General features: G+C 48.0%; 2 long non-coding RNA genes across 4 annotated transcripts; both read right to left on the reverse strand.

Moving 5' to 3' along the window:
- Window positions 1-396: 396 nt before the first annotated feature.
- Window positions 397-2942, reverse strand: LOC128907764 (uncharacterized). Its single transcript, XR_008465727.1, has 3 exons — window positions 2666-2942; window positions 2110-2230; window positions 397-564 (listed from the first exon to the last, which is right to left on the reverse strand). It is a non-coding gene; the product is annotated as an uncharacterized LOC128907764 (long non-coding RNA).
- Window positions 2943-5038: 2096 nt separating this feature from the next.
- LOC128907813 (uncharacterized) lies at window positions 5039-13176 on the reverse strand. Of its 3 annotated transcripts, none has more exons than XR_008465746.1 (3): window positions 11906-13016; window positions 8361-11823; window positions 5039-5845 (listed from the first exon to the last, which is right to left on the reverse strand). It is a non-coding gene; the product is annotated as an uncharacterized LOC128907813 (long non-coding RNA). The 3 variants fall into 3 exon arrangements; XR_008465747.1 differs by lacking the exon at window positions 5039-5845 and adding an exon at window positions 13115-13176 and having other exon boundaries at window positions 6865-11823; window positions 11906-12131; XR_008465745.1 differs by lacking the exon at window positions 5039-5845 and having other exon boundaries at window positions 6865-8966; window positions 10612-11823.
- Between the last annotated feature and the right edge of the window lies 1 nt (window position 13177).

Genomic DNA, 13177 nt, shown 5'->3' on the forward strand with positions numbered 1-13177 from the left:
CATCAGCCAGCAATGATGCTACGTCCGAAGGGGAAAGGAATCACAAACATTCCAAGGCAGAGCTTTTCTGGCATATTTTCTGCTTGCCATCTGTTTACAGGGAAATGTCCTCAGGGCAGGAGCCTTCTGTGTCGTGGATTATATTCTGCCAGTACCTATCAGATAATAAAACTGGTTTTAATTAAGACAGGCTGAGCAGGGACTGGTGTCATATACCTGCAGTGGGCACTGTGCCCGGGTGAGTGGGAGGTGAGACTGGCAGTCTGGAGACCTACTGAGGATCTCAGGGGTCAAACACGGGATTTATCGAGCCCATACTGGATATCCACACTGTAAGCGGCAGATCTGTGCTCCTTTATAACCCAGTGGATAGAAACAGATTATTCTAGACCAGGGTTCATCTCATCCTAACATCCTTTATACAGAGAGTCTCCAGCGTCACGTTGTTGGTGCTGGCGTTGGGCAGCTGAAGGTGGTGAGATGAGTCTGACTCCAACTCAGTTGACCCCTCAGAGTTGCCCTTGGCGATATGGTGATGGTGAGGATATATTTCAATTGGGTGGCCTGTGAATGAAAAATAGCGCCAGGCTTATTTTGTTTAGAGTCATATTCAATTACAGTACCGACTTTCCCAACATATAAACAAAAAACATGTTCTTGCTAGCATAATTTATACTCATTCCCAGAACCATGCAAACACAGGCATTTTTATGCTAGAATAACCACAGGTACCTCTGCTATGCAAAGACTTTAACATTTGAACGGCATAAAACTGTCATTAAAAGTAACTCCTTCCCCAAGTAAAGCTCTTCCACAAAGTGCATTTCTAAAGGAGCTGCACCCTCGGCAAAGATGACCAGATACATATCCCTGTCAGAACACGTGGAAGAAACAAGCACCAGTATCTCCCTGACACTTTTGTGCCGTAAAGCCTGTCAGGTTTGGAAGGGGATTTACACGTAAAAAAGCTACCCAGCTATTCTCTGGCACAAATCAATGTGATAGAGCCGCTCTTATGGAATAAAAGCTTCATACAGCACTGCTGTTACTGCATACTGACCCAGAGTTTCCGCAGGGTCTGTCCATTTAACTGCTGTGCTACTAGCAAAATGGGTTTCGGTGTGTCCCCATCATGCCGCGTTTCTGCTTTTGGAAAGACTCAATGGATTTTTTGAATTGTTTTTCCTAGGGATGCTGAAATCATTGAGGTTACTGAAACAAGAGGCAGGAAACATGGGCACCTCGGGACCAGCCGCCCTAGCAGGACACTAACATGCTATTCAGGTCACAGGTTCTGGGAAAATTGGCTTTGAAAGGCAAATGGAAAGGTCAACTCTTCTGCAGATGGTTTGGTCAGTAAATGCCCTTGCCCTCCAGCACTGCTTGTTTAAAAGGCATAGCGCTTCTTTAGGAATAGGAGTGGCCAGTGACCTCGATATTTAACTAACAATTAAATATGAGCATTGTAACACAAGGCAAAAACTTTTTGTCACTTTTTGACACTGATGATTTTGGGAAGAGGGTTGTACAAGTGAACATTTGGGACATTCAGGTTGCCCTTGGAAAGCCCTCTTTAGTTGGGAAGACCATACCACCCTGGGAGTTGCCCACCAGAGCAGGTGGAAGCCATAGAGAAAACACGGGGACATTAGGAAAAGGGAGTGATGTGGGGAAGCTGGAAGGTGCTGGAAGAGACTTGGAGGAGGGAACAGCTGGAAAAACTGTTTTATTTATTCAGTGGACAAACAAGGCAGCTCCTCCATTAATAACAATTATTCAACTTGGGCGCCCTGGCCCCAGGTTGACAAAGGATTTAGGTTTGGTGACAGCAACTCCCACACCTCCCTTCCAGGTGCTTAGCTCCAGCAGCGAAATGCCCAAACCCTGGCTACTCACACCTCCGATGTGAGGTACCATAATTGCCAGGTAATTGCAATTAACACCTAAAATGGCTGATAAGGAAAGCTAAGGAAATACCTCCCCTGCCTCCTTGAGGTGGATTTTGAATCCCACCAGTACGTGGGCACAACAGAGGATTGCTCCTTGCTTTACTTCTCACATTGCCATGCCAAGGTTCCATGCATCAACCAAGGGGACCAGGGCACTCACCAAAGGCAGACACAGAATTGCCATCTTCTCCTAGCAGAGATCAAGCCAGCACCTCCTTTCAAAGCACCCATGCTGGCTGGCGGGAGGGAAATATTTCTTGGTTCATCTTGACATCAGACCACTGGGCAGCAAGGAATGTTAAATTAATGAAACAGAAAAGATGGAGGACCACAACCACCTAGCCCGGTAATAAGGATATTCTCCTGGTGAGGTGTGAAGAGGAGGGATCTTCAGGTATCCCTTCTCCACCACCATTTGTGCATGTTCTCCAAATAACTCTTTTTGAACAATGATCTCTACAGCTTTGCTATATTGATAACTCACGAAAAGGCTCGGTATTAAGAGAAGAAAACTAATGAAGCACCTGGGGATGCGAAACAGTCAATATCCAACCACTAGAATAGGATCCACTGCTAATGGGTGAGGGCTTTCCCTTCCTGATAAATCATTTCGCCGCGAGTAACCAGACACACGGGGATCCCACCCGCTGCAGCTCCCAGTGGAATTGTCACCCACAGCTTGTGGAGGGAGAAAAAATTCAGTTTAGCAAACTTACTTTCACTTGCAAACTCCGCGTTGATGTCTTGTAATTTATGGTCTTCAGCACTTTTGAAAGCACAGTTTCTCAGTGCTTGGAGAGAAAGCATGTGAAAGGTAGGAGACCCAGTTTCTACACCACTGGCTCAGAGTTTTTGCTTGGAAAATGGGCTTCAGTTTTCCTATCTGGAAAACAGAAGTACTACTAGGTCTTTGAGGTCTGCCCATAAACAATGCCTCTGGGGCCTGTAACAACAAACGTATGAAGAGATGTTCTAATAACAGAGATGCTAAACAGTATTATCATAGGTTACATGATACAATGCACTATAATATTTAAAACATAAAGGACAAAAGTCTGTTCTGTTGATATATTACATCTGAGATTAGTAATCTGAGCAGCAAATGTATTCAGGTCTGCTGGCAGACACCACAGAAGAGACACACAAGGCAAAGAACCTGCAGGCTTTCTAGTAACATTAATCTGCATTTATATAGCACATTTCACTTGATGATCTAGAAGAGTTTATTATTAAAACTCTCACTACCCTCCTGTGGGCTAAGAATCACGCTGTGTCTTTTTAATTGATGGGTAACATGGACTTCATCACGAAAAAAAGAGTTGAAGGTCAAAGACGGTGAATGTCAAAGCTAGACAACTTACCCTTACTACCCGTCTTTTGTAGCTCCTGCCTGAAGAAGCAGAAAGCAGACAGGGATGCGCTGTTAATCAGAAGGTTACACTGCAAGCCATTTCGCGGTTATCATCAATAATAACTACCAGCTGTGTAACACAGCTTGCAAGAAAGGTGGACAGTCTGTTCCCTGAGCCAAGAACTGACCTCCCCAGGACAGCACGTCCAACAGCACCCTGCACACACACACATGCATGTGCACAACCAGAACATGGATGCTCTCCTACAGACAGAGTCAGGATCTTGGGTCCTGGCTCCCACTGATTTTGCTGCTTCCAACAATCTAAGTAGAGAGGGAGAATCCCCCAAATCGTGTCTACCTTTCAGAGGCAAATCCCTTTATGAGAAACACTCTAAGATCTTCAATTAACTTATGGCCACGTCATGCCATGAAACTCTATACACTCATGGAGCGTCTGTCTTCTGGTCCCGAGAGGGAAAGATGGTTTGTCCTGAGCCATAAGAAGTACTCCTGAAATATCAGGGGTGTTATTTAGAGCAATTGTTTTCAACTTTTGGCCAACAGACCTGTGGCATCCATGGCCTACCTTTAATGGGTCCATTAAAGCTAAGAAAACTGACCTCTTATCAGTAGGCTTCAATTCACCATCAAGGAGGCTGAACAGCCCCTCCAGAGGATTTTCAGAGTTGAAGAAAGCTTGAAAAACACTACTTCAGAACTTCACACCAAAATTCCCATTCAACCTCTCCCTCTCTGAGTAAGGAGATATGACAAGACCATGACCCAAGGCAGCATGGCTGCAGGCATAAAAAAATCTTCTCACTCAAGTTATTCATCAAATGAATAACCTGCATGAGTCTCACTTCGCAGTGAGTTTCTCCGGGCTCAAAGAAGATGCAGCTACAGAGCTGGAACTCCAATTTTGTGTCTCCCCTTGGGAGGCATTTTCCTGTAAGATGAAACAACCGTGGCTACTGAATCAACAGTGTGAACATCCTTGCTGTACCACCCTTTATCCACTTTCAGAACTCTGTTACAGAGAAAAAAAAAGTTCAAAACCGCAGATCTACAGTATTAAAATGTTAACTGATTGCGTAGTTCCATAGGATAAGGTACCCCCTATATTGCAATGCCAAGACATACATGTCTGTGTGCACGCAAGGACACATTCTTTGTGTCTCCACTGGCTCACAGTGATCACACCTGACAGAAAGGCTCAATAATTCTTTAAGCACCCAGAAGTTTTGGGAAAACAGACAACAAAGCTGAGAAGCCAGACTCCACCAGTGCCCATGGTGAGGGAAAGGCCACAGTGGCACCCTGTGATTGCACCATCGAAGGCCAACATCAGACAATCCCCGGATTACCCTTTAGACACAAAACCGGAGGAAACCAGGCTTCACTGACTCCATGGCTTGTGACATGATTTGCTGCTCTCCCTGCAGTGTCGCTGTGCCTTCATTGCATGTGGGACCTGGGCTGTCCTGGTTAGGTGAGGACAGGTTTCTTCTCCTCCGCTCCCTCACCTCCGCCTGCAGTACACGCTCAGGATACTCTTGCCTTGCTTTGCCACTGACCTGCTAAGCCACTTTCCCTCTCAGCACCTCTGTTTCCTCATCTTTGAAATGAGGATTATGACCTCCGCAAGACACTTTGATGTCCACAGATGAAGTGTGCTGTGGCACATATGCGCGTTCTCTCTATTTTAAATGTTAGGTAATATATCACCATGTTTCTTTTTTTCATTTTGTGTATTCACCTTTATTATTAAAAATGGAAATCAATGAACCACCCTGAAAAAAAAAAAACAACCAAAAAACAACAGCCACTTTGGATCGACCTTCTCCTTTGAAGATAATTATGAGAGAGAAAACAATTTTGAAACAATGGATGGCAAAGTGCAATGCTTAGAAACTATAAGGAAGAACATATTTGTCCACAGCTCACTGTTGCAATATCCCTGTTCTCTTCCATTTTCTAAGTCATGTACAAAACGTGCTTCCAAAATAAATTATTCAGTTCCGAACTGCTGCAATGCACAGCAGGACGCCTGTCAGAGCAAAGTGTCCCTAATGGAGGATACCTCATATGATCCTCATATGATGAAGATGAGTTCAGACTGCAACAAGTCCTGAGTGAGAATACGGCACCTGAAACCGACGTGCACAGGCGGTGAAACCCTGCCTTGATCAACCACCCAGAGCACTTGTCATCTTTCTTTTTCTTCTCAGGAATGGCCTCCTTCCCTGCCTGGGGTGTTTTGAAGGCACCGTCGGAGGATGGAGGGCAGGTCTCAGTCTTATCCTGTACCTGCAGATGTTTGGGACTCAGTCAGATGCTGACTCTGCTCCTAATTCACCAAAACCAGCACACCACTTTGGACCAACCAGTGATGTCCAGAAAACCCACAGGGACACTGCATTGTTCACATCTGATTGAGTGCAGAATTTGCTCTGCATATGATTTTAACTGCTGAAACTGGCAATTAAAATAAAGATGTGATTCCCACGTTCCAGGTTCCATGTTCCATTTGCAGAAAGCACTGTAAAAAAAAAAAAAAAAATTAAAGCAGATCTTTTAACATACAGATGAAGAATATTTCCTGTGGAACTTCTCAAAATAGTAAAGAGCCCCCACCCTGTCCTGCAGACCATGCAAAGCAACAGTTATGAACTGAGCAGTGTCATGGTCTAGGTGGATCTCTCACATTTACAGGACAACGTACTCTTACAAATGCAACTGTATTTGATGAGCTCATTAGGAAAACAGACAAAAATGGCAAACAAGGGCTCAATCCCCTTTGTACAGACTAGTACAACACATGAATTCACTCACTCACCCCTCAATTAATTAGGTTTCGAACTAACAAATTCTCTAATTCATAGCTGGCAATCTGAAACATGTAACTTGTAACTTGTGCACTTAAAATAGTTCCCTGCCAAGAGTGAAAGGGCTCATCCTCCCTCCTTCATCACACTGCTGGCGTCCCCTCTGTCCCACCGGGATGCAGAGAGCCTCAGCACTCCAGCTGCTCTTGGAGCCGCTTCCAAACCTTTTTGGGTGAGCTGAGGCATTTATGGCGCCCAGCGTGGAAGGGAATCTCTACCATTGCCGTGAGTTATGGGGGGGCTGAGGAGGAAACTTCCCCACAACCAGTGCGCAAGGAGGATGGCTGGCTGTAGGGGACAGCAAGCCGCAGGTGACAGTGGCTGCATAAGGACCTTTAGCCCTTCCTGGCCACTGTGCCCTGCCTACGTCTTGCCCTCGCTCTGACCGCATGGCGCAGCTCCTAGGAGATACCCAAACCTCAACAGGACATGCTCCCGGGCAGCCCGCTCTAGGCGAGTTTGCCGGAGCAGATCTTCGACCAGGCAACCTCTGCAGGTCCCCCAATTTATTGTCGTTTAGACAATTATGCTATCACCCAATGACCTCTCCTCGCCTGGGAAGGGGAGTCAGGGGAAAAAAAAAAAAAGACAACCAGACAGCTGAAATAGAAACACATTTAATAGAAGAATAATAAAATAATTAACATTAATAAGACTAAAGAACCAGTATTGATCCCAATGCCAAGATGCAATATACAAGGACTATACTCAGCCCATTCCATCAGCAGGAAGCTGTGCACTCCCAGCAGGGGACAGCAAATGTGGGACACTGTGAGCGCTACGGCTTTGGGAGGAAGGGAAGGGCTCAGGGACTGGCAATGGGGCAAGAAGTTCTCTGGATCACTGCCATCAACGGAGAGAGAAACTACGCAGCAAACTTTCTAATTTATATTGAATGTAACATTCATGGTATGAAATAATCCTGTTCAATGGTCAAATCCTGGTCAAATGCCCAGGCCTTGCCCTTCCTCATCCCTGCAGCTGGCAAGGCTTGAAAACACTGAGACCTTGAATCCCACATAGGCTATCTGGCTATAAAGTAAATATTTTCACAAATTCAGTTTTCCCCAACATTAGAAGAGAAATTAGTCCTGTGTCGCTCAACCCAAGATGGAACCCCAGGAGACCACTGGCCTTCCTGGCCACAAGGGCACATTGCTGGCTCATGGGCAACTTGCTGTCTACCAAGACCCCCAGGTCCCTCTCTGCAGAGCTGCTTTCCAGCAGGTGAACCCCTAACCTGTACCGATGCACAGGGTTATTCCTCCCAAGGTAAGGGACCCACACTTGCCCTTCTTGAACTACATTTGGTTCCTCTGCAACCAACTCTCTAGCCTGACCAGGTCTCACTAGGTTGCTTCCTTCCAGTCTACAGGCACATCTCCCTGTTGGAGTGGCCTCACCAGCCCATCTGCCAGCTCCCTCGCCTCTTCAGGCTGCACCCCAGCAGGGCCCAGCAGGGACTTGGGCATCTCCAGTTTGCTCAAGTGTTGCCTAAGCTCATCCTCTGCCACCTGAGCCCAGCAGATCCTCTCGCACAAAAGGAACCTTTTCTTTGCTCCAGCCTTTCCCCCAGGTCTCTGGGGCCTGGGATGTCTGGAGGCTGGTCTTGCTAGAACCATCATGCCCCAGGAGGACTGGCAGAACCTAGATCAGCCTCAAGTGCTGCCAGAGCCGACTGAAGGCCAGGAGAATTTTAAGATGGAGCAAAATAAACCCCTAAAAATTTTACTGTAAGATGAGTTCTTGTGGCCGTGGCGAACTGGGCATCGCAACTATTTTCACTGCCTTCTCCTGTGCTTGACCCTGCCTTACGGTCTTCAACAGCTGTGGTCTTCGCTTCACTGTCAGAAGTTTGGTGGGGAAGCAGTGGCCGGGGTTTCCAATCAGCAGCAACGCATTGTTGCCACCTGGTTAGCCAGGAGGTCCCTAAGCCACCATGTCTCTGTCACAAGTGTGTGTGGATTTCCCTGGATTTCCCATGCCTGTGCCTGGGGCATTCCTAATCAGTTCCACCCTATGTCTGCAGGTCTCCCTGGGCTACTGTGATGAGGATTACTCGTGCATCTTTTCTCTTACCAAAATGGGAAGGCCACCTGTTGTTAGGGGACAGGGAGAAAGAGGACAAACAGCAGTCACTAATAATTTAAGATGTCCATAGAAAGAAACCTTTTGACATGAGGATGATGGGTAAAAGTCCTTTAGCAGTCTTCTTCCACGTCCCCTGGTAGATGTGATGCAGGCATAATGCACCATGGTCATGAATCTTCGCCTTTAAAACCATGAGGTTGGACAGAAAATCACAAAAGTTTTAAATATATATATATATAAAAAAAATATATATATATATATAAATATAAATATATAACGTTGCTTTTCATTTGACGCTAGATTGCAGTTGTTAGGAAAGTAGCCAAATTCTCAAATTGCTAGAAAGTGCCTCTTAAAAAAAAAAAAAAGTTTGAATAAAATAAAATAAAAGCCAGGCATTTATGAAATGACAAAGACCTCAAAGCTGAAAATAAAAGACAAAAGAACCAACATTATGAGATTCACAATAAAATTGAGGAGATATGATAATACCAAAGAAGTCCCAAATAAGACACAGCAGAAAAGACCACCCTCCGATGCATTTGGACATCGATTCTCTGTAGAAAGGACTAGAAGAGCTGAAAGATCCTGAATGTGAACAGCCTTCAACCAGCAAGTAATGCCTTATCTGACATGCCTTTATGTACGTGCCCTTGGTTCCTGGTGCAGACTCCAGTAAACAACCTGCAAGACAAATATTTCCGATACGCATGTGTGCTGCACCAGACATGAGGCAGTTCTGCGCGCGACCAAATGACTCTCTCACCTGGACCAACTCCTTAAACGCCAGTTTACACAATTTCTGTTACCAAGAGCCCCAGAAAACTCACTTCTCCGCTGGATTCATGCACAGCCAGAGCTCGAACCCCTTGGGGCAAGATTCAGGCCAGAATAATTCAGGAGGCAAGAAGATGCAAAGAAGCCACATGAAATAAATGTCAAGACAGGGGTGCTGCTGCTCCTGCCCCTGGATTCCCTCCTCCATCCATGAAGATGTGCCAGCACTAGCCTGTGAAAGCGCAGAAGCGTGCTAAACACCCTCCACACACTGTCCGTACCGATAACTGTCATTTGTCTTTCCCACGGGTGTGTGTGGGAGGGCAGCCTCATGAACGTTTCCGCAGGTACGCGGCATCCTGCACTTTAGACTCAGGACGCAGTGCCAGGGGAATCCATCCTCAGGACACTTTGAAGCCACACGGCATGGCAAGAGGGCAAGTAGAACATCTCCCACTCTGTCCTCCAGCCCCTTGCGACACATCTTCAGCTGCTATCTCTCCCTGGGCACCCACCCAGGGCAAATTTATACAAGGTTGGGTTTGGTCTCTCAGACCTCTGCCTGAGGATTTACAGTGATGAAGCTACAAAGGTCAAAAAACCCCAATAATTGTTTATCAGCGCCTTGATTTTACTGCAGTAATTCTGAAAAGGAGGAATTCCTCCGAATTGTTATACACTAGGCTCCAACCACCAAATCAAATTTATTCTCCGACTTTCTTCTTTATCATATTACTCAGCTTTTTCCGAGTCTTACAAAAACCAGGACTTCAGTGCCTTACCACCCAGAAACCAAAGGAAGCTTCCACGAAACCAGCAAACACCTCCCATCTTCTCATGAACGTCATTAAAAAAGCAAAACAAACCAGAGAGGTTGTACGAGTCAGCCTATAAACCCAGGTGTGAGGAGAGCAATGTCAGTGGTAATGGGGCAAGAAAGGCAGGGTAATTATACCACACCAAAATTGCCATCGTGCTGCATTCCTTTCCGGTGAAGGCCAGCTAAGAATTAGATACACCTTTTTAAATCATCAAAGGGAGTGGCTGCAAGATACAAGGTGCTGGGATTAAGATGAAGTTCTGGGTTTGCCAGTTCTCAGCAATGGCTTTGGTGGCTGGGCTGGGCATGTCATTAACTGTTCCCAAACGGTGTTCACACCATGCCACTTCTTTTTAATCCTTATACAACTCTCGGTATTTCAAGAGTCCCAGGCTCCCACTGAGCGAAGGGCTGTACAAACCCAGAAATGGAAGACAATACCTATCCACGGGGTTTTTTGTACTTGGTCAACCAGTCAAGTTCAGTAACTTGTACCTCAGCATTATTACAGTGGAACACAAATACTTATTGTGTTGCTCCAGCTACTACCACGAGGTCCGCAAGCTCAAACTCTCAAGAGCTTCCCCATGGAGAAGGCTGGTACAAATACCGAACAGGGCCCATTTTGTGCAGATGATTTAACAAGGACTGCATGGGTGAGGGAACAGATTTGGCTCAGACCTCTCCCTTTTTCAGAAGAACAAGTATAGGAGCTTAGATGGCAGCCCTTACCCTGCAGCCCTTTGCAGAAGGGAACCTGCTGGGAAGCTGGATCTCGAGGAAGCTCTTCCGTGGGATGAGGAGGCACAGCGATGGGCAGAAACGCAACCCTGCTCCATAGACCACTGGGCAGGGCAGAGGTGGGTAGTCCTCTTCTGCTGGAGAACGCCTCCCTCGGAGAAACCACGGGAGCAGCCATCACACAGGCAGGACAGCGGCACACAGAGGCAAAGCTCCTGCTGTGGCTGCCTCACCTTGTTTGTGGTGCAAACAGGATTTTCAACGTCCTCCTGGGTTGTTATGGGGCAAGAGGAGAACGTGACACAGAAACAGAAAGGCAGAGACCACCGGTGCCTTAAAGACATGGGAATGTCCTGCCCCATCATAACTTCATACTGCAGGTTGTTCCAGTCAATCTTTCCATGGCCGACAAAACAAACGTTGCATTTGTTGCTAGTTTTCAGAAAACACACCAAAAAGACAAACACAAGGCAAAGCAGCTAGCCAAATGGCCAAGTCTTGCTACTTAATTATTTCAAAATGAAAAAGTTCAATTAAAAGCAGCTACAAAACAAAGGCATAACGATGACCTCTCTCCGCCAAGAATTCATGCTTTGGCACAAACAACTGGCTGGCCTAATTTTATGTCAAATAAATTTAACCTTATCGAAAAAAGCGACTCCCTGTACAGGAGAGGAAAAGACAAGGTGTTCTGGAAAGAGCTCTTTGGGTGTAACACTGTACTACTAAATAAAAATAAAAAGCTTAGGGCAAATTCTGTTCTCTCTGAGGCCAACAGGAAAAAAAAAAGCATAACGCAGCTGGCAGCAGCATTGGTGAGGTGAGCAGCACACAGGAGCTGACAAAACCATCAAGCTAACTCCAGTTCCTCTTTGTGGTGAGCCTGTGAAGGCACTCAACTCACCACTGGGAAGCCAACTGTTTCTTACATGCGATGTTTTCATGCTACTGCCCTTTTGACGAATTCAGTCTCCTGGCAGTTATTTGAGGAAGGTGCTTTTCCAGGTGGTCACGGCTGACACCCCATGTCACCCATGTCCCCATGGCTGACACCCATAACCCAGTGGTTTTCCCATGCCAGGTCATCAGGGATGCCCACTGCCTTTGTGTCCAGCTGTGCTGGTACAACTGAAGAAGCCGTGACATCAGTAGGTGACTTCCTGCACAAACAGAAGCTTCTGTGAGCCATCTCCAACTGGGCACCTAGAGATGAAAACATCCCCAAATTAGCGGCACTCCTGAAAAAGGAACCAAGCGTCCAAACACTTACACAATGCGCGCTTACTCTCAGTAGCTCTTGATTTCTCAAATGGCATCAGCTACTGATTGCAAGCATTTCCCAATGGACACGCACTGTCATATTGAAACCCTGCATATTGCAGTGACTTCGCTTCTTCCACTACGCTTTACTCAACGTGAGTAATTAATCCTCACCGGACCTCAGAGGAAGAAGGACCCAGCCCAACGCGCAGGTTGAGAGGCACAAAAAACCAAGCGACCCCTTCGAGGTCCTGCAAGAAAGCAGTCCAGTCACCATGTCACGTTGCTAAAGAGATGTTCACGCCACCAAATCCCAGCAGTGAGGAAGCAAGGAGAGAGCCTTCCTCAATTCCCCCCTCCTTCCCCCAGGACCCTGCACTCATCAACAGGATCATTACAGCGTGCTTGCCGGGACAAGTCACTCCTGCTGTGGTAAAGGCGAGGGATTTCTGGCATTGCAGGGCCGGTGGCCTCGGCCGAGCTGTCGGCAGAGCAAGACACCCACAGACACGGCCACGTTGCATAACTACGGACACCGCATGTAAATAGGAGCTTCCCCGCTCTCTAACGAGCCTTATGCAATTACCGCCTCTCATTAGGAGGAGGTCGGCGGGGAGGATTTCAAAGGAGCTGGTGCCCGACTTGGCCGGGAGGCTGCGGGGGATCTCCCGCTGCGACGGGCGGGAGACGTGTCCCCACATAACAGCCGCCCCCGGACTCGACCCCATGCGGGGAGCGGGGTGACAGGCCATTTTGGGGGGGAGAGGGGGGGCGGGCAACGACACTGAGACATCTCTCCCCCCGCTGGAGAAGGGGAGTGAGCCAAGACGCCCGGCTCGGCCTCTTCGCCGAGCTTAGAAATAAAGGTGCTCCCCGAAATAAGGGGCGCGGGGATCGTGTGGCTTCTCCAAGCACCCGTCACCTGCAGGCCGCGGCTGAGGGGTCCCCGGGCCCCCCGCCCGGCCGGGCGCTGCCAGGGCCTACCCCGGGCCCACCACTACCCCCACCTCCGCCGCCCCCTCAGCGGGGCCGGGCCGCGGTCCCCCCATTCGGGGTCGGGGTCTCCCCGCTCAGGGCCGGGCCCCGCCGCGGAGGAAGCGGCGGCAGCGGCGGCAACAGCCCCCGCCCTGCCCGGCTACCCCCCCGGGCCATGGGCTGGGCTCCCCGCCGGGCGAGGCAGACCCGGCCACCTCCCCCTCTCCTTTCCTCCTCCTCCTCCTCCTCGCCTTCCTACTTCTGCACCGGCTCCGCTCCGGCTCCGCCGCTGCCCCTCTGCTGCCGGGGCTGCTACACGGCC

The sequence above is a fragment of the Rissa tridactyla genome, chromosome 3 (genome assembly GCF_028500815.1).
Source record: "Rissa tridactyla isolate bRisTri1 chromosome 3, bRisTri1.patW.cur.20221130, whole genome shotgun sequence".
NCBI classification, from domain to species: Eukaryota; Metazoa; Chordata; class Aves; order Charadriiformes; family Laridae; genus Rissa; species Rissa tridactyla.